At 46.0% G+C, this 20,213-nt stretch overlaps 1 protein-coding gene across 1 annotated transcript in view; it reads right to left on the bottom strand.

Annotated features, from left to right (window-relative positions):
- The window catches only part of TMEM45A (transmembrane protein 45A), a 35,644-nt gene extending 16,625 nt beyond the window's left edge, over window positions 1-19,019 (bottom strand). The window contains exon 1 of the mRNA XM_030552583.1: window positions 18,918-19,019. The gene's annotated coding sequence lies outside the window, so the exon portion shown is untranslated. The remainder of the gene's footprint in view (window positions 1-18,917) is intronic.
- Window positions 19,020-20,213: the final 1,194 nt, after the last annotated feature.

Genomic DNA, 20,213 nt, shown 5'->3' on the forward strand with positions numbered 1-20,213 from the left:
ACAAGCACCCCACGAGAATATAGTATTGCAATTTTTTTTATGGAAGGGGCCCCCAAAATTGCTTTGTTTCAGGCCCCCTGAATCCTCTGGGCGGCCCTGAGTTTGGGAGTGAGAGATGTACAGTTAAGAGATTCTGATTTGAGAGTGCCACACTCACGCATGCATCTTTTACACTATTCAGCAGCACCTTGCTAGTTTGGTCTTACACTCTTTGCAGCACCAACACAATCTGAAATTTTGGGGTGTAGTACTTGTGTTTCAAGCTTTTAAAGATTCCACTTGTCTGGAAAGTGTTAGTCCTTGGTTGGTCCAAAGCCTGCTGACCAGAATGGTACTGCTACCTCGTTTTAGACATGTTATTTTTTCCTCTGAGTGAAGGATAAAGTCTTCCCTCTCTGCGTGTTTTGATCTCACTGAATGCCATTTAATTAGAAATGTTTTATTCAGTCTACATTAGTCATTCTCTGCAGGTGTAAAGCCTTACCCTGCACCATACATCAAAGCAAGATACTGGATTAAAGATGCAAATTAAAGCCATAAGAAGCCCTCATTTAGAGGGAGATTACAATTACAATATGTCTGGTTCAAATGCAGATCAGCATAGTACATAGTCAATAATACCTGAGACTAAGAATAAGCTATTAAGCAAGGTAATAAGAAAACTGACTTTGCAAAAGTTATTTCCTGCCCTAAAACATGTCCAGATAGCCCATTTACAATTCACATTTCTCTTTCAAAGTAAAAAGGGGGGAACCACACTCTTCCAAATTGGGGAAGCAGAAAATGACTACACAAGTGCTGTCAAATGCACAAAGTAAACAAACTAAGCACACATAAAGATAGATGATCTCTGATCCTTGAGTTATACAGCCAGGTGTCACTTGTAAAAAAAAAAAATCAAACAGAATTATGCTTTAAATTGATGTGTCCCCTATAAAGCTGTATCTCCCAGGTCCCCCCAAAATCCATACCTACATGCTGCTTGTTATGTCATACCCCTGCCAGCTGGGTGTCACAGCACATGATGGGAGGAAGGATGTGGGTTCATAGATGTAGGGAGCAGTCAGGTAAATTATGCTTTAATAGTGAAGCAGATTTGAAAGAGTCAGTTCTTATTCAATAGCCTCTGGATATGAAACAAGCCATGCAGTAAATAGAACACTATGGTTTCATGCATTCATTTCTGCCTTTGAAGACCTTAATTAAACTCCAGTAAGAGTTACAACATCACTCAGGGCTTGGCTACACTGGAGAGTTGCAGCGCTGGTGGTGGGTTTACAGCACTGCAACTTAGTAACTGTCCACACCTGCAAGGCACATCCAGCGCTGCAACTCCCTGGCTGCTGCGCTGGCTGTACACCTGGTCTGCTTGGGGTGTAACGACTGCAGCGCTGGTGATGCAGCGCTGCTCGTCAAGTGTGGCCACCGAAAGTGCTGTTATTGGCCTCCAGGGTATTAGGAGGTATCCCAGAATTCCTGTCCACAACAAACCGGAACAATGGCTGAACTCCGAGCTCCCCGGAGCTACTTATCTAAAAAACAAACACAGCTGCTCTTTGCTCCAGAGAGCAACGAGTGGAGGCAGGGGAATTGCTTTGGAATGTTCACAGCTGTTTGCTTGAGGAGAGACCCGTCCGTGTTGAACAGCTGCTTATGTGGTCTGAAGGCTATTTAGGAGTGCATAATTTGCATTTAATGAATAAGAGAGGGGTGGGGGAAGGGGTCAAAACTTTTAAAATGATTGAAGGTTGGTGCTGTGTATCTTCCAGTCCTTAGAACTTGCAAGGCAAGGAGCTGAGAACAGTGTGAGCTCCAAAAATCCACTCTCTCTGTCTCCCCCACACTCCCTGTCACACTCCACCCCACCCCCCTGTTTTGAAAAGCACGTTGCAGCCACTTCAATGCTGGGATAGCTGCCCACAATGCACCACTCCCAACAGCGCTGCAAATGCTGCAAATGTGGCCACACTGCAGCGCTGGTAGCTGTCAGTGTGGCCACACTGCAGCGCTTTCCCTACCCAGCTGTACGAAGACAGCTGTAACTCCCAGCGCTGTACAACTGTAAGTGTAGCCATACCCTCAGACTATTCCCTAGTGAAGAGATCTCCAAACTGTGAGATGCACCCCATAGGAGGGCACAGAGGAACATTCAGGAAGAAGCAGCTGGGTCCGGGACTGGGGCCAGCCCCTGCAGGAGGCAGGGAAGGAGCCCCACGCAGCTCCACTCCTTTCGCCAGCCCCAGCTGATGGCTCTGCTCCCAGCCCCACACCTGAGGCTTTGCTCCCAGCCCTGTACCTGGGGACCAGGCTACCGGCCCACACCCAGGGCCCTGGCTACCAGCCCTGCCCCAAGCTGTGGCCCCAGTCTCAGCCCTCTAATCCAATTTCTCCCTTCGCCCTCCAAGCCATGGCCTCGGCTCTGGGGGAGGGGGCAGCCAGCGGTAAGGTGGGGCGCAAGGTAAAAAGTTTGGGGACCACTGCCCTAGTGACTATTTGTTCACACCGCACAAATATGGTACACAGGACTGGTTACAAGTCCCAGGGCTACGTTTGCCAGACAGCACTTCTTCTTAGAGTACAGGCAACTTGCCTCAAGTAGCATATGACCAGGATTCACCACCAAATTTGGTCTGCTGGTTGGATCATTAGCTTCCCCAGCCTGGGCCAAGTATTGATAGGGAGTGTGACGTGAACGCTGATCCATGCTCCCCCAGACAGCACTGAGACATACTGCACAGGGAAGCTAATACACTGCCTGGTTATTCACAAAGCCTTGTTGGTAATTTTTAGAAGTACTATATTAATACCTTTTTTAAATAATGAGAAAATGAGACAACATATCCTATACTGGATCAGGATACAAACTACTGTCAAGTTGGAGGATGCAATATATGCATGTAGCTCTCCTTCCCTGCACATTCCTTTGCTACATCATATGCCTTGTAATTTCCTGTGTTTATCAAACCCCGGAGGATGTTACACTAAAGAGGACAGTCAACCAAAAACACTTTTAAAAATGAGGCAGAGTAATGAAATTCTAAGGCCTCCCTCCTTTTCTATTCATCCAAGCAGCTTTATGAAAGAAGCATGTACAGTACAGAAGTCCCCATTAGAAATTCTGCATTTGTCAAGTTACCACAGTGATACCCATAACAATTTTTCCTCTCCTCTACTAATATCAGGAAATAACTGTCAGATGCTTATGACATCTCGTATCGAATGCAGTACTACCACGTACTCAGTTATCCCCCATTGTGTACACTTGATTTTGCCTTCCTAAGTGAAATACTTTGCACTTGTCTTTATTGAACTTCATCTTGGTGAATTCAGACCAATTCTCCAATTTGTCAAGATAATTTTGAATTCTAATCCTGTCCACCAAAGTATGTGTGTAATGGTCTCAACTCAGGGTCTGCTTGGGAAGTGTGGCCTAGTGATAATGGCCACAACCCTGGACTGCCAAGGGGGTTGTGGGGAGGGAAGCCTGGGCCCTCTCACTCTACTGGTCTCCAACCCAGGGCCCTTTTAGCTATCAGTAACCTAGCAACCAAGACTACTTAAGGCTGTTTTCCCTGGGCCTCTTTCCCTCGTATCGCCCTCTAGGGTCACTTCAGTCCAAGGCCTTCGCTCACCTTCAACGCTGCTCCCCAACTGAGCTAATTTGCTGCCCTTTAATTCCTCCAGCAGATGGAACATTTTCTGCAGGTGTGGCAGCGTGGGGCTGGCAGAGCCTAAAATGACCCCTTAAGACCTTATTGCTCAGTGTAGGGTTTGTACACCCCATCACACACCCTCCTGCTCAAGATGGAGTCTGGGGAGTCGGCGCCATCCAGTTGTGCCCCCTCTTCCCTGGAAAAGAAGTCAGCATTCTGGTGCGTTTTCCAGCTCGATGCTGAATCTGGAAAGTGTAGGGTTGGAGAGACAGGTACCAGCACATCAGTCGGGGGTTTGTGTCCTTCATGGTGTTTAACCATCTTAATGGGGCATGGTCGGTGACAAGCTTGAATGGGTTTCCCAGGAGATAGTATCAGAGCGAGTCTACAGCCCATTTCACTGTCAGGGCCTCCTTCTCTATAACAGAGTTGGCTCATTCTCGTGGGAACAGCTTGCAACTCAAATAGAGCACTGGGTGTTCCTCGCCCTTTATTTCCTGAGATAAAACAGAGCCGAGTCCCACATCAGAAGCATCTGTCTGCAAAATGAATTCTTTGGAGAAGTCTGGGCTGAATAGAACTGGTTCTGTACAGAGATGTTCGTTCAATTCTTGAAGGGCCTTTTCACAGGCCTCGGACTAGTGTACTTTCTTGGGGATGTCATTCATGACGAGGTCTGTGAGAGGGGCTGTGATCGTCGAGAATCTCGGTACAAACCAGCAATAGTAACCAGCAAGTCCCAGCAAACTCCTGACCTGTTTCTTGGTGGGGTGTCCTTGAGGGCTGGACTTTATCTATGAGGGGCCAGACCTGGCCTTTCCCCAAAATGTATCCCAGGTAGGTGGTTTCCTCTTTCCCTATTTTATATTTTGCAGGTTTTGCTGTTTATCCAGTCTGTTGCAGGGAGCATAACATGGCGGCCACTTGGGACAGATGTTCTTCCCAGGTTCGGCTGCAGATGACTACATCATCCAAAGAGGCTGCAGCGTATGAGTTATGGGGCTGCAACATCTGGTCCATAAGGCATTCGAACATCGCCATGGAGTCCAAAGGGCATAGTTCGAAACTAGTACAGACTGAATGGAGTGGCAAAAACATTTTGTTCTTGCGATTCTGGTGTGAGTGGGATTTGCCAATACCCCTTTAAAGTCTAAGGTGGTGATGTACTGAGCTTCGCCCAGCCAGTCTAGTAATTCATCCACCCAGGGCATGGGGTGGGCATCAAATTTGGAGATCGCATTAACCCTCCTGAAGTCAATGCAAAGCCAGACAGTGCCATCCGGCTTTGGGACTAATACGACAGGGCTTCGCCACTCGCTGTGGAATTCCTCAATGACCCTGTCATAAATATAGAGAGAAGTGTAGCATAAAATCCCTCCTTGGCAGCGTACTGACTCGCCTTACCTGTAAGGAGTTAAGTAGGTCAAATAACCTAGTTGGCACCTGACCAGAAGGACCAATGAGAAAAGAAGATACTTTCAAATCTAGAGGGGAAGTTTTTGTTTGAGTTCGCTCTTTGTTGTTCCCTCTCCAGATGGAGAGAGAAGGCAAGCAGGTACAATACAACATCTCCTGAAAACATCTCAAGTGTCTCCCTGAGTCTCAACACATACTGTAGGACATTCTGAGTTCTCGGAGTTTGTCCTTCCTACATCTCCAAGACCAGGTCGAGGATTCCCTTGCACCTTCTCCCATACAGGAGCTCAAATGGGAAGAAGCCCGTAGAGAATTGTGGGATAGTAAACAGGAGGCGGGGGTCAGCTGATCCCAATGTGGGAGGTCTTCTGGCATAAATCTTTTCAGCATCTGCTTCAGGGTTCAGTTGAAGCGTTCAACCAGGCCATCCATTTGCGGGTGATAAACTGAGGTACGGGGGCTCTTTATTCTCAAAAGCTCACAGACCTGTTTCATCAAGCGGGCTATGAAATTGGTGCCTTGGTCAGTGAGAATCTCCTTGGGAACGCCTACTCAAGCAAAGTCTTTCAAAAGTTCTGTGGCAATAGTCTTTACATTGGTGTAACAGAGTGGGATTGCCTCCGGATAGCGAGTCGCAAAATCAACTATCACCAATAGGTGATTGTATCTGTCGGCACTTTTTCCCAGGGGGCTGACAAGGTCGATCCCGGGGTAGGCAACCTATGGCACAGGTGCCAAAGGCAGCACGCAACCTAATTTTCAGTGGCACTCTCACTGCCCGGGTCCTGGCCACCGGTCCAGGGGCCTCTGCATTTTAGTTTAATTTTAAATTAAGCTTCTTAAACATTTTAAAAACCTTATTTACTTTACATACAACAATAGTTTAGTTATATATTATAGACATAAAAAGAGACCTTCTAAAAACATTAAAATGTGTTACTGGCGCACAAAACCTTAAATTAGAGTGAATAAATACTCGGCACACCACTTCTGAAAGGTTGCCAACCCCTGGTCTATCCCAATTCATTCAAAGGGGATGTAGGGGACACCGGAAGACATTGTTACGGTGTAGCTAGGGCCTGCGCTTTCTCAAGGAAAGGTTATTAGCAGACAGAAGTTGCTAGCAGCTGCTGCTTCTAACCGGTTAAAACTGCCCTGTGTGGGAAGCCCTAGTGTTTTGGGGAACTGCAGAAAGTCCCTGGCCCGAGGCCAGGGGAGGCGGCCATTGCTGATGGAAAGTCCCTCATTGCATATAAAGGCTGTTTTGCATGTTATTAGCCTGATGCTATAATTGCTAAGGGTTAGAGCTTGCGCGTTGAACTTCGCACCTGACCGAGCTGTTTGGACGTTGGACTCCCCAAGCCAGTGGCAGCAATGTGTGGAGTTCCCGTTGCGGGTGTGTCACTTAACCTTCATTAAAGCCAATTAATTCACCTGTGTGTGTGGGCCTCGTCCTTGCAGAGCATCCAGGCACGCAACAGGGGACATCGATGACCGGGAGAGGGACAAGGGGGCTTTCAGCCCTCCTTTTGGCCTGATTAGTTGGCATTCTGGGCAGGAGTTGCAGAGGTTTTTAACTTCTGGAGCTGTGGATTGCAGCTCTGCTCACCTTCAGCACTGCTCGCCAACTAAGCTAATTTGCTGCCTTTTAATTCCTCCAGTAGATGGAGCATTTACTGCAGGTGTGTCGAGGCGGGGCTGGCTGAGCCCAAAATGAGCCCTTAAGCCCTTGATGCTCAGTGTGGGGTTTGTATACCCCATCACAGTGTGCAACTCCTCCCAACTTGATGTCACCCCACAAATTTTATAAGCATGCTCTCCACTCCATTATTCAAGTCATTCATGAAAATATTGAATAGTATTGGCCCCAGGACTCACCCCTGCGGAACCCTACTAGATACATCCCCCGTTTGAGAATGAACCATCAATAACTACTTTTTGAGTATGGTCTTTCAACCAGTTGTTCACCCACCTTATAGTAATTTGATCTAGAGCACATATCCCTAGTTTGCTTATGGACAAGGCTACAATTTAGTGATGGGTATTTTTAGTAAGTCATGAACAGATCATGGGCAATAAACAAAAATTCACATCCTGTGACCTATCCATGACTTACACTATAAATACTCCTGACTATACCTTGGGGTTGGGGTGGGGGGTGCTGCTGTGGGGGGCAAAGGGGCACCTTGGGGGGCTGCTGCTGGTGTGGTCCCCAAGACCAGCTGCCCAGGACTGCCTGAGCAGTGGCCGATGCAGCTGGTTTCAGGGCCGCTTCATCAGCAGCTGCTGCGGCTGTCCCTGGGGCCTCCAAAGCAGTAGCTGGTGCAGCTGTCTCTGGGGCCCCTAGAGCAGCAGTGTGGCTGGCTGCGGGTCCACTCCAGCAGCGGCCGGCGCTGCTGGCCCCAGAGCCACCTGAGCAACTGGCCCCAGAGCCAGCTGCTTGGGCATCCCTGGGGTCAGCCACACAGGCCATGCAGAACTCATGAAAGCTGCAGAAAGTCATGGAATCTGTGACTTCCAAGACCTCTGTGACAGACACAGAGCCCTACTTATGGAGAATGTCATGTGGGACTGTGTCAAAAGCCTTAAGCAACTCAAGATATATGATGGCTACTGCTTTCCCCCATCCACTAGGCCAATAAACCTGTCAAAGAAGCAAATTAGGTTGGTTTGGAATGATTTGTTCTTGATAAATCCATGCTGGCTATTTCTTATAACCCTATTATTCTTCTGGTCTTCTGGGACCTCACCCGTCTTCCAGGAGTTCTCAGATATAATTGTTTACAATTCCAAGATTGCTTTAGCTAGTTCCTGAAGTACCCTGGAATGAACTGGAGATGAAGATGCTTTACCAGTGGAAGTGTGTTTTATCCCATGTTTCTGATACACTAAGCTGAGATGAAGCTGTCAGAGTCAATGGGCATCATGCTGCTGATCACCCACACACAGCTCTGAAAACGTGCTCCCATGGCGCTACTTTGGAGTTGATAACAAGTGTGGCAATACATATAACACTGATCTTAGGTCAAGGATAACTGCGGCACAGAGGTGAAAGCCCTTATTTTTAGACAGGATCACTGGTTTTGGGTGCCTATTACACCTTGAGCCACATGTTCAGAAGTGCAGAGTATCTGTAGCTCCCTTTTACATTCAGTTGGAATGAAAGGTGCTATATACTCATGAAAGTGAGGGCCAAGGTGCCTCAAGTTGGACAGGCAAAAGCACTAAACAGTCTTGAAATTTTTGGCCTAACTGATTTACCAAAGGCTATCATGAGAGCATCAGTGCCAGAATTAGAACTCAGGAGCTCATCTCCCAGTCCTGGGCTCAGACTGCTCATCTTCATGAGTCAGTTAGCTCTGTGAGTCCATACCCATGTCTCAGCATGTGAGTTTCCAGTTGAAGAGGGTGGGGAAGTTTGTTATCTTCCTTTTTTCTTTTTTCAAAACATGTACTTTGCATCAAAAAAATTATCTCCCTCAATTACAATTTAGGTACAAGAAAGATCTGCAATCCAGCAGCACCACCTTTGTGCAGAAGAAAAGCATTCATTCCCTGTTCAGATAGCATAGCTGTATCTATCACCTACCCCTTTCAGTGCCTCCAATCCATCAACTTCTCATCCTTCAGTGATGGCCCCTCACTCCAAGTCTCCTCAACCCTTCAGTCCACCTTCACCCATCCCTGCTGCATCTGCTCCTATTCCCATATAGACACACCATCGCTGGAGGAAACCTTGCATACATTAAATCTGGACCCGTGGACTTGTGCATGTCCAGCTCTTCCACTACGAGTTTCTTCTCTTCCATTCGCTCTCATTGTCTGAGCAGCTGCTGCTTTGCAGATATAGGATTTCAATCAATTTGCCAATTTGGAACCTTTCATTAAGCATTAAATTATCACTGGAAACAAAAATGTAAAGATCAAGTTCAACTTTGTGATTTCATGGGATATTATTGGATTTTTTTTATATATTTTATTTTATTTAGAAGAAGCTTGGCTCTACAATCTGATTAGTCCTACAATCTAATGATCACTTGGACCTTCATCAAATAACTTATTTCCAAGTGCCACAAAATGCTAACTTTGAGTTCTTCTCAATACCTGCATCAGGTACACTGGTTTTGGTCTTGTACTAGCAATTTCAGTTCCCTGTTCCCTTCCTGAAGAAATAAGTTTTCCTACTTGTCACTAAACCAACTAAAGTCACTTCACTGAACAGTCTCTGTGGCATTATAAATACCTCTTGCTCAACCAGAGATCACACAGTCCACAAAAGGACACACAATATACTAAGCCACATTGGCCACTATACTCCTATGACTCCTTAGAATTCTATGCATGCTCATACACCAAGCATTGCTGGCGCACATGCTAGCAAAATGCCAAGAGAAGAGAAGGCTTTGTTATCTCAGCTGATGACTTTGAAGTCAAAGCCCATCTTGGGAGAAGTAATATGACAGAACATATAATTTGAACTGTATTAGAATCAGTTTTATGAACCACAGAATTCCCTTGCAACCAATTTACAATATTATGAGTGTTTCAGAGGAATGGATCTAACAAGACAGTGCAGCTGTCAAGAAAGCTCATTTAAAAAATAAAACCTGACAAGTAGCTGTAACACAACAAAGACCTCCTGTATAGTTAATACTGCACTTGGCACTTATGTGGCCCTTTAACAGTTAGTCTGTAATGTGTTCTGAAGTAAAGGCATTACATTTTATATGTCAACTTTTAGGTTCTTTCTGAAAGGAAAGACAAAAACAAAGGAATTACAGCCATTTAAAAAAACGTGTGCACACACACCACTAACCATTAGGAAACTGACTAATCTTGAAATGTTCTGAACTTTTAGTCCAGGCTATTTTTTAGGGTCTGGGAAGCACTGTTTTTGGAGGAGGAAGGACCTCCATCTACTGAGGGTGGGTCCATCTTATTCCTAACCAGAAATCATAATTCTCTATTTGCAGTATCACAACTAATTACTGTAGAGTCTGACACACGCGAGAGCATTAAGATTTCAAATGCGGAGTACTTAATTTTGCAGGGTACAGGCACCTTAGAATAAGCAGTTGGAACAGATACACTCTTCAGAACAAAGCTAGTTTTCATCCAACTACCTCTGATCAGACACATTCAATGGTTATTTTTCCCACGAGGTATCGGTAGCTCTTAAATCAGTTTTATCAGGGCAAATATAGCATCGTAAAACAAAAAGATATAATGTCAAGTTGCAAAATTAAGATTTTTCAAATTTAAGATAAGTAGAAAGTTTGAAAAACCTGTGTTTAGATTTAAAGATTCCCCTGCAGCCTGTGAAACCTCAACTTTACAGCATCATACCAGTACATGAGAACCAGAATGTGAAACTGATCTCCCACAAGCATCTACTCTTCCCAACCTACCCCCAGGATGACCTCTTTTCATAGAACAGTCTCCTGACATTGTCCTGCAAAGCCGCTACCCTCCCCATTTAAATCTCTCCTGAAAACTTAATTCTGTGATAGGCAATACAAGCAAGTGAATTTAATTTTTATTTAAAATAACTTCATAAAACACCATGTGGGCTTGTATAAACCGAGTATCCATGTAACCTCATCACAATAAACGGTGGCTTCTTCACCCCATCCATCCCTTCAGTCTGTCATCCTGGAGGTTGTGATCTATCTACAGTTTAGATTGTGATCTGAAGCAGGAGCCATCTTTGAAGCACTTAGTACATTTATGGGCTACAATAAACAATTTAATGACTCTTGTTATCTCCAAGTTCACCAGATGATTCATTCCAATTTATACTTGCACACTTAGTAGTTTACAAACTTTTTTACCATCAAGTCCAATATGCTTGCTTCAGGATTGGCTAACACATGATGCTGTAGGGAAAGATGAAAAGTCAACATGGGAAACATATAAGCAGAAGTGGAAAAAGTGAATTCCTTCCTGACCCACGCTACAGTCAATAACACATAGAGCATGAGATATCATTACCTTGTCAATACTTGGAATTTAGCAATCTGTGTCAAGCACCTGGAGTAGACAAAGAAAGCTATAATTTACACCATTTCTTCTTATTCCTGTTTCAAGCAAAATTAACTCATCCTGTACAATTTGCAGCTTTCCTTGTCTACATTTCAGGTTTCCCTGGGCAGCAGCTAAACTGATTGCTGGGCACAACCACTGAATCAGGACTAACCTCAGAGACAGACGGGGCCTTAACATGTTTTACTGTTCTTGTCAACATTCTCAGAGATGGCCCTGCCGCACCACAGGCTACAGCAGCTGGCCGTATTTAGCCAAAGAGCAGAGTGAGCAGCCGGTGATGCTCATGACTGTTGATTACGGTCACCTTCTGCTGCTAAAAGCAAGTGAGGTTAGGAACAGGAGAGATGGGAGACACCCAAGCCACCCCAACCGCACTCTAGATTCCTCATGGAAGACTGCACTGCAGTGTTGCTAACTCTTGTGATTACAGAACAAGTCTCATGAAACTTAGTGTTTTTCTTAAAGCCCCAGCTTTCAAGCTCATGTGAGAATCTCAGCTCTCATTTAGAAAACGTTTCTAACTTTCATGGCTGTGGAGAAAAGCTGAAAAATATGAACACTAACAGCTGAGAAAACAGAAGGCAAATTAAAAGACCAAAAATGTATGTTTGAGTCTCATAATTTTGAGGGGCCTGACCCATGAGTTTTGAAAGCTTGAGGCTGGTGATACTGCCTTGTTATTATTTATTTGTATTAGGTTAGCTCCTATGAGTTCCTGTCATGGACCAGGACCCTATTATGCTAGGTACTGAACAAAGACAGAGTAAATGGGAGAGCGGAAGACTGCCACATGGCTAATTGCCATCAGGCCAGCTGCATCCAGCAAAACACTTGGGCTGAGCAGAGGAGGAGCACTCATGTGACCTGAGGCTAGGCCCAGTGGCATAGCCTGTTCCCCTCCCTCTTCCATGAGCCTCATGTTTTTCTGCTGTTGGAAGTTTTCTCCTCAAGATAGGGCCTGTGAGATGCAGTGTGCTCTGCATGCTGACCCTCATGCAGCTGAATGAGCATACTGCCCCTGACAGGCACTGCAGTATGGAAATGCAAGGAAATGCAAAAAGCCATATAGGACAGAGAAGAGAGATGGAGGAAGAAGGCCTGGGCACACCACACAAACAGTATTGTTAAGTTTGAAAACTTGTCCTGTAAATAAACCCAATGCACCCCAGGCATATGAACCCCAGAAGCAGGGATAGTCCCCGTTTAACAGAGCATATTTCACCTTGTAGTGACTACAGGGGCATTTGGTAATGATGGTAACATTAGTAGGAAATGAAAAATCCTCCAAAATGATGGATAGAGCATAAGAGGGCCCAATGCTGCAACCCCTCTGCAGGCAGAAACCCTATTGAAGATAGTGAGAATGCTACCCATAGAGTAGCCACAGGATAAGGCCTTAATAGATCAGCCAAACCAATGGCTACAAGTAATAGGCCAAATATTCCTCTGAGGGTACGTCTACACTACAGGATTATTCCGATTTTACATAAACCGGTTTTGTAAAACAGATTGTATAAAGTCGAGTGCACGCAGACACACAAAGCACAATAATTCGGCAGTGTGCGTCCATGTACTGAGGCTAGCATCGATTTCTGGAGCATTGCACTGTGGGTAGCTATCCCGTAGCTATCCCATAGTTCCCGCAGTCTCCCCTGCCCATTGGAATTCTGGGTTGAGATCCCAATGCATGATGGTGCAAAAACAGTGTCGCGGGTGATTCTGGGTAAATGTCATCACTCATTCCTTCCTCCATGAAAGCAAAGGCAGACAATCATTTCGCGTCCTTTTTCCCTGGATTGCCCTGGCAGACGTCATAGCATGGCAACCATGGAGACCGTTTTGCCTTTTGTCACTGTCACTGTATGTGTACTGGATGCTGCTGACAGAGGCGGTACTGCAGTGCTACAGAGCAGCATTCATTTGCCTTTGCAAGATAGCAGAGACAGTTACCAGTCGTTCTGTACTATCTGCCATGCCATCGTAAATTGGCGATGGGATGACGGTTATCAGTCATTCTGTACCGTCTGCTGCTGTCATGGGTGCTCCTGGCTGACCTTCGCTGAGGTCGGCTGGGGGCGCAAAGACAAAAATGGGAATGACCCCCCCCCGGGTCATTTCCTCCTCTATGTTGTATCTAAAAATAGAGTCAGTCCTGCCTAGAATATGGGGCAAGTGTACTAGAGAACCAGCGTACCAGAGAGGACAGCCGCTCCGTGTCAGATCCCGCAGAAATGCTGAGCTGCATGCCATTCTAGGGGGTGCCCCTGCAACAACCCCACCCGTTGCTTCCCTCCTCCCCCAACCCTCCTGGGCTACCATTGCAGGGTCCTCCCATTTGTGTGATGAACTAATAAAGAATGCAGGAATAAGAGACACTGACTTTTTAGTGAGATAAAATGAGGGGAAGGCAGCCTCCAGCTGCTATGATAGTTCAGGCAGGATATTAAACAGTGGGGGGGAGAGGAGCCCAGCATCCCACTGCTATGATAGTCCAGGCAGTACAGAATCTTTTCTTTACACAGGAAAAGGGGGGGACTGATAGAGCTCAGCCCCCAGTTACTATGATGAGGATGGTTACCAGCTGTTCTGTACCAGCTGCCGGGAATAACCCGGAGTCATTCCTATTTTTACCCAGGCGCCCCCAGCCAACCTCACCGAGGCCAGCCAGGAGCACTCACAGGATGATGATGAAGACGGATATCAGTCATATTGTACCATCTACCATCGGGAAGGGGATGCTGGTGTTCAGCACTGCAGCACCCCATCTACGAGCAGCATGACATTGAAAAAAGTCAAGAAACGATTTTTTTCCCTTTCCTTTCATGGGGGGGGGGGGTGCAGTCACCCAGCCCTCTGCCCTGAGCCCTGCACCCCCACACACCCCCAGGCTCCTGCCCTGAGCCCTGTACTACCCAGCCCTCTGTTGACTCCTTGACCTCCCCCATGACCTCAGCCCTGACTGGCACCCCACACATACCCAGCCCCTCTACCCTGACACCTGTGCCCCCCTCACATGCCCCCAGCCCTCTGCCCTGACTCTTGCACCCCCCACATCCCCAGTCCCCCCCACATCCCATGCACCCTGCACATCCCCACCCCCACCCTGAGCACCAAACAGGAGCCCCTGCACCCACACTCACATTCCCACCTGCACCCCTCACACCACATGGGAGCTGCCCAGGTAAGTGCCCCCACACCCAAACCTCCTGCCCCAACCCTGAGCCCCCTCCTTCATTTTAGCTCCTGGCCAGACCCTTCACCCCCAGCCCTGTGCTCGATCCACTCCAACTCTCAGCTCAGTGCAGAGAGGAAGAGAATGGGCCAGAACCAGGGAGAAGGCAGGTACCCACTGTATGTGGGCAGGGCCGGGACCCCATACCGGCAGCGGGCTGAGTGAGTCCGGCAGCCAGGATCCCGGCTGGCAGGAGCCGGAGGATGGAACCTCTGAGCAGCAGTGGGCTGAGCCACTCAGCCCACTGTCGGTCTGGGGTCTGGGGTCCCGGCCACCAGCCCCACACAGCCCGCTGTCGGTCTGGGGTTCTGGCTGCCAGACCCTTCCCAGCAGGAGTCCCGGCCGCAGGCCCCACTCAGCCCACTGCCGGCCTAGGTGAACAGAACTCCAGATCAGCAGTAGGCTGAGTGGGTCGGTGGCGTAAGATCAACATTTTAATTTAATTTTAAATGAAGCTTCTTAAACATTTTGAAAACCTTGTTTATTTTACAATACAACACTAGTTTAGTTAGATAATATATAGACTTGTAGAGAGAGACCTTCTAAAAAACATTAAAATGTATGACTGGCACGCTAAACTTTAAATTAGAGTGAATAAATGAAGACTCGGCACACCACTTCTGAAAGGTTGCCGACCCCTGATATAGGGAAATACAAAGTTATAAGATGTCCTAGTCCAGGCGTAGCCTAGTTAAAAAGTTAGTGCTGAAGAAGTGAGGTGAAAAGAATTATACAGGCTCAGCTACCTGAACGAAGTGTTAACTCATTTCCTGAACTGGAGAAAAGAGTGACCAAGAATAGGCCTGGCACTCCGATTAACTAATGAAAACATTATTATAATCATACCTACAGCTTTTTCTTCTTTTCCATTGGGAGGAAAGGTGGACTTGGACTCTTAAGCATGGCCTGTACTGTACCGTGCCCTGTAGTAAAGAATGGGTGTAGCACTCATTTCTTTGCACAGTACAAATTAAGAGCTTTTAATGGAGTTTGCTTACTTACGTGTGGAAAGTCTGCCAAGCAAATTACTAAGGCCACAAGAGTTTTGCCCAGTCCAGTGAGCATCTAGGAAGGGAGAAGGATAGTAATCTCTATTGCTCTCTGCTATAACTGTCATGTAAAACCTCTGCTCAAATGCAATTGTATCATTAAGTTCTGCAATCTTTTTGCAGACTTTGTAACTTCAGTTATTGTTAGCATAGCCTTTTAAGTTTTGTAACCTTTACAAGCTCTGTAACCTCTTCAAGTTACCACTTGTATGAACTTCCAAGCTATGAAATATCCCATCACACAGAGAGAGTGTGAACAAGGGAGTGTATGGGGAAGATAAGGAAGTGTGAACAAGGGAGTGTATTTGGGACTGGACGGAGAGGAACTGCAAGGAGAAAGCAGCCCAGAGCCAGGTGTGTCTAATATAATCTGCCCTGAGAAGGCAATCATGGAGTGCTGTAAAGAAAAGAAGAACCTGGTATGCATGAAAGGAACTGGTCTGGGAATGCTTCTTGGTGATGGACACAGAAAGGAAACTCAGTGTACATGACAGGAGCTGCCCAGTTCCAAAAACAAGAGGAAGAGGCATGCACACAAGCCCCTGCTTCTTGACCGGCTCAGCAGCCTGGATTCGTGACCGCAGGCAGACACACCAGATCTACCATGCTTCGGCTTTTTGGCCTCCATGCTGTCTCTAGTAACTCTCCGCCTGTGTAGGTGTGTGGGTGCATGAGGGTATGAATGCAGTGAATGTATGCATGCATGAATAAGCTCCATCTCTTTTCTATCTGACCAAACAGCGGCATCGTAATAAAACTAATACAAGGGTGACCCTGTGTTGGTTTTTAGGGGAACAGAGGAAACAATAAGTAAATACGGTATAGCTCTGTGGCGATTAAGGGCTGGTCCAGACTAGGGGGGGGAAATCGATCTTAGATACACAACTTCAGCTACGTGAATAACGTAGCTGAAGTCGAATATCTAAGATCGGATTACTCATCTGTCCAGACGGCGCGGGATCGATGTTCGCGGCTCTCCGTGTCGATTCCGGAACTCCGTTGGGGTTGATGGAGTTCCGGAATCGATATAAGCGCGCTCAGGGATCGATATATCGCGTCTAGATTAGACGCGATATATCGATCCCTGAGCAATCGATTTTAACCGGCCGATACGGCGGGTAGTCTGGACGTGGCCTCAGTAGCAGAAGATAGGCCATATCCTGGTCCCACTGACATCAATAAGAGTTTTGCCATTGACAAATCCTGGTTCAACAGTGTCTTAAGACTAATGAACTGGAGAAAGCCTTTAAATCTTTTGGTGCTACTGCTCTGGCCACTTGCTGCTGTAAATGAAAAAATGGGCTAGTCACAGAAAGATACAATATTAAAGAGAAGACAGAAAACAGCCAACAGTAAGTCAAAAAGAAAGTTTATCCAAAGATAGCTGCAATCGTTCACTCCATTTTACTATTCTACCCCTATGGTAATTCTCCTTGTTTCCACCCATATTCTCCAGAGACAAAAAATATCTCTAATATTAACCTACTCTACCCACAGAGGGTAAATATGGGGAAAGCCCAAATAAGTAATGTTTGAATGTTGTAAGAAGACATTTGAGTTAGAGCAGGGTGAATAATGGATTTTTCAGTTTGCTGGCAATTCCAAAGAATCCAAAAAAGTTTCATTTGGGTCAAACTGAAAACAACTTCTTTTTAATATTTCCAGCAAATTACAAAGTAAAACAAAAATTGAGGTGGCTCACAATCAAATGTTTCATTTTTATGTTACTGAAACATTTTGATTTTTCAGTCTGGTCAAAACTATTCAGTGAATTCAACGCATTGACTAGCTTCAGGTCAACCAAAACTATGTTTTTCAGCAAATAAACTATTCAATGACAAAATTTCATCCAGCTCTAATTTGGATTAGGAATGGTGATTTTAGTGTGAATGCTCAATGTGTCCTCAAAAGCAACACAAACACATTTTTATTTACAATGGTGACCTACTTATGGTGACTCTCAGGTGTGTGCCATTTCTCAACAGATGAACAAAAACAGTTACACAAGATCATAATACTATCAGAATAAAGCTATAACACCAGACAAATCACAAGTAGCAGGTGTGCAAATAGAAAATGATCACTCAAGCTCTGATTTACAAATACAGCTGTATAAATGCTTTAAAACTTTAGCTTCTTGTGCATTTCAGTTGCCAACTGCTGAAAATTCTAAAAACTGCCTACTAAAAAGGTAAAAAAAATATTTGGACTATGCAATTCGGTGAACATGTAAAGTTGTAGAACTATGAGAGTTGGAGAATGAGTGATTTCTGAAAATTGGAATAACATGGAGCAATCAAAAAGAGCAGGAGTACTTGTGGCACCTTAGAGACTGACAAATGGATTTGAGCATAAGCTTTCATGGGCTACGCAGAGATTTTTAACAGAATAAAGTAAAATAGGGAGCCTGGTAGTTTGGGAGTTTCTAACATTTAATAACTGATTATTATTAAATTCCAATTCAATTCTTTCAGCTAGAAACTGAAGACGAAACACAGATTTCTCTCAACCTGAAAGACCCAAGAAGGAAGGAGAAAGGTAAACAGTGCCAGCAGTTTAAAACTAAGTAGGATTTGTTTCATTTACATCCATAACATTTTCAGCAGTCTCTATTTCATGATTCAGAATTGCTGATGTAAATGATTTATAGTAACTGAAGTAAGAAGTCATCCACACTTTGAGTGGAATAGCCCAGAATATTTATGGGTTTAAAATGGAGCGCATTATTATCTAATCCCATAAAAAGTTAGGAGATATACAGTATCTGAATGTACTCTAGAGTGGCAGTACCGCTTGCCTATAACAGACACATTGTACAGGTAATAAATGAGAGTACTCTGCTATCCCTCAGTTCTCCTGCTATGCACTTCTCACCTTTCAGCAGAGGATCTCAACAAAAGTCTGTATCTGCAAAAAGAACAGGAGTACTTGTGGCACCAAAAGTTAGTGATGTCGATTAGTCCTCAGAGCAACCCTCAGAGGAGTTACCCAGAGCCAGGAATAGTACCCAAAACTCCTAGTCCTTTGCTCTAACCACTGGTCCACACTAGTCTGATTAGTCAGGGCTGGCTTGTTTTAAAGAGTTTGTACAAGGGGGAGAATGCAAGTCTAGATTAAGGAAGGCAGTGCCTGAGAGCACACGTTGCTGGATGCAACTCCCCTCCCCACTGAGAAGGAAATGGGGCTCAATCAGCAGATAGGACACCAGGATTTAAAATCAGAGGGGTAGCCGTGTCAGTCTGGATCTGTAAAAGCAGCAAAGAATCCTGTGGCACCTTATAGACTAGCAGACGTTTTCTATAAGGTGCCACAGGATTCTTTGCTGCTTTTACAGGATTTAAAAGCAAATAATTTAGGGGATGCATGCAGGGAACACCGTTACAGCCGCTCAACTGCTTTTAAATCGGAGGCTCTGGTGCAGGGGGCAGGCGGCATCTGCTTTGAGGCACGGACTGATTTCTTCCCTCCCCACAGTCAGTACAAAGTTTAAACCATTTTAACATATACTAAGCAACCCCTTACCTAGTTTGGTCTGTTTCTCTGCAATTTCTTCCTCCTGCTTTCTTGCCTGTTTAAACTTGAACTGAGACCAATCTGCGGCTGTTGCCTCCAGCCACCTTTACAGTCCAGTTGTGCGCCGAGTCCCCACCGCCTCCCATCTCTGAGTGGGAGGGAAACATTAACACCCCCTTTCCCCGCGTCTTCTTTGCAGCACGTAGAAAACGCCTCCGATTATTGTCTGCAAAGGATGCGTTCCCCCCTCCCCCACCACAGCTGCCCAGCTGTGCCTCCGCCGGCTGCACCGCTGGGCGCTAAACTCCAGCGCTGGCCTGTCTGCAACGCCCCCCGATTGCCTTTCATTGGCAGCGCTGCCGTCTCGGCGCCTCCGGATGGGCTCCAGGCGCAATCAGTTTCTTGGCTCCCGGGTCCGCGTGTAGAAGACAAGCAAGCCGCCCTCTGCAAGAGCAGGGCGGGCGGGGACGGCGGAGCCTGCCTGGAGTGATGTGGCACTGAGCGGCGGGGAGGGGAGGGGAGGGGAGGGGAGAGTTTCTGGGCAGGGGCGCCTCTCTGGGTTCTTGAATGTCTGCAGCGAGGCAATCCCAAACTGCAGGTTTACGGCACTGTCCCCATTTAAACTGGCAGGCTCACAGCTTGTGAAGTTGTTAGGAGGATGCTGGATTTTACAGGGCGTTTCAGTCGGACACTAGTCCTGTATCTCTTTAATTTGTATTTTACTCATGTCCGCAGGGGCTCAAAAAGGGGGCATAGCCAGGGCCACCCTCCAGGACATACCAGCGTTTTGGTGTCCCCCTTCAAACCACTCGCAGTGGTTTCCCCAGGAATTGAAATTGGGGGGGTGTTCGAATTTCTACGGAGGGGGGGTGTCAGGGCTGATGAGTGGTGAGACCGTGAAGATGAAGGTGGGCTGTATGGCACCATAGTAAAAACTGAAAAAATGTTTCATGATCATTTTAGTAGATTTAACTCATGTTTTAAAATCCTCACACAAATTAAAGTTGGCTACTCAAGCCTCCCCCCCCCATGGAGCACTATATCTACATCCTTCTTGGTTTCTTGTTATAATTTTGCAGGACTCTGTTAATGAACTTCCTGAATGCAATGCATTCATCTTTGGTGGCTTCTTGTGTGTCTGGTACTTCCATTCCTTCAACTGATATGCTCATTTAGTTCATTCATATGATCAGGCAGAAGGTGACTTCTTTCAGAACACACAATTCTATTCAATGAAGAAAAAGAACACTCAGCTGTAGCTGTTGTGACTGGGAGCAGCAAGAGATGAATTCCTACGTCTTTCAT

Source organism: Gopherus evgoodei, chromosome 1, assembly GCF_007399415.2.
Source record: "Gopherus evgoodei ecotype Sinaloan lineage chromosome 1, rGopEvg1_v1.p, whole genome shotgun sequence".
NCBI classification, from domain to species: Eukaryota; Metazoa; Chordata; order Testudines; family Testudinidae; genus Gopherus; species Gopherus evgoodei.